Source organism: Grammomys surdaster, unplaced genomic scaffold (genome assembly GCF_004785775.1).
Source record: "Grammomys surdaster isolate TR1022 unplaced genomic scaffold, NIH_TR_1.0 925, whole genome shotgun sequence".
Classification (NCBI taxonomy): Eukaryota; Metazoa; Chordata; class Mammalia; order Rodentia; family Muridae; genus Grammomys; species Grammomys surdaster.
The window spans coordinates 8608-10224 of NW_021605344.1; the positions used below are offsets into that span (position 1 = coordinate 8608).

Sequence of the window (1617 nt, forward strand, 5' to 3'; positions counted from 1 at the left end):
ATATATATATATATATATATATATATATATATATATATATGAAGTGTTGTTTAAACAATCTTTTCCCATACTCTAATATCATGATATGCCCAATGCTACTCTGATATTTACAAATTCATGATATCAGGCAATGATATCATACTTTCGTTCATTTGATGACTAATTAAAACTTCACTTATACTTACGAACTTCTTCCTGAGAAAGAACAGATGAAATCTTTAATTCTTCAGTATTAGCATTGGAGGTTTTCCCACTGTGCCCACCTATGGCCTTTTCATAACAGGTGACTTACCAGCAGTATTTAGTGACATCTTAAGTTCATCAGATCTCTTTTGAATATCCTTACAAATTGTACTGTCATCGTCTCCCAAAACATCTACATTCTTGTCAATCATGATTTGTATAAAAGACATCTGTAACACCACAAGGCAAAAACAAGATCCTTTGTAATTTCAAGTACTTTAAAATTGAAATCAATAAAAAATGGAAATCTAAAATGATGAAGAAAATAGCAGTTACTACAAGCCGATATCAACCTGTGAAATGAAGTCTCTGTCTAAAATGGAGACTCTTTTGCAACATACATAACATAGTTAAAATTTCATACATCTTGCAAAGAATGGAGGACCTAGTAAAGCAAAGCAACATTTCAGAACTGATTTGCTGCCAGAATTCCTGTGAGTGAATCAAATTAATGAGTTCAAAGGTTTCTCAAATTGGTGATTTTTTTGCAGAGTATGGGGAAGAGGTGGAGTTTTATTGTGATGGTTTGAATGGGATGCCTGTCTAATCTCAGGCACCACAATATATGATACCATCTTTGTAAGACCTTTTGGGTGGTTTAAGTGGCTTGGCTTTCCTGGAGGAAGTATGTCATCGGTTAGAGTTAACATTACAGAAGCTAGGTGCCATTTGCTGTGTACTCTCTGTGCTTCGTGTTTGCTGCCTAAGATAAGAGCCCCCAGGTCTCTGATTCCTGTTTGGTTGTCCTTCCTTCCTGCAGCCATGCTTCTCTCTCATGACTTTGAAGGAATGTAATCTCTCTACCGCTCTAATCCCAAATAAATATCTACTTCTATAAGTTGCCTTACTCCTGGTGTTTTATTAAAGAAATAGAAAAATGTCTAAGAGAAGAAGTTGGTGAGAAGAGGGATCTTAGTTGAGGAAATGCCTACATCAGATTGTCCTAGTGTGTAGGGAAGTCTATGGGATGTTGTCTTGATTAACAGTGGAAATTGTAGGGCCCAGATCTCCAGGATGGTGCCACCCTTGAGCTATTAATCACACAAAGAAAGATATGAGGTGCAGGACAGGAAGCACAGCTCTTACACAGTTTCTGCTTCATTTCTTGCCTCCAGGTTCCTACCCTGCTTCAGTTTGGGCCCTGACATTTCTCAGTAATTAACTGATAACTAGAAGTAAATCATGAAGTGTAACCTGTCCTCCATAAGTTGCTTTTCATCAGTGTTTTATCATAGCAATAGTAGCAAATTAAGCCACTTTCTAAATTGAACAAGCTATTCCCTGGGCTACTTCATTGTGAGTAACATCACCATGATTTCCTTCCTGTGTACCTTATTCCTGGAAACTACTAGTTAAAATATACCCTTGCTTTCT

General features: G+C 36.7%; 1 long non-coding RNA gene across 1 annotated transcript in view; it reads right to left on the reverse strand.

Moving 5' to 3' along the window:
* The window catches only part of LOC114634262, a 2299-nt gene extending 713 nt beyond the window's left edge, over positions 1-1586 (reverse strand). Inside the window, exon 1 of the long non-coding RNA XR_003713301.1 lies at positions 293-1586. This is a non-coding gene — a long non-coding RNA (uncharacterized LOC114634262). The remainder of the gene's footprint in view (positions 1-292) is intronic.
* Between the last annotated feature and the right edge of the window lie 31 nt (positions 1587-1617).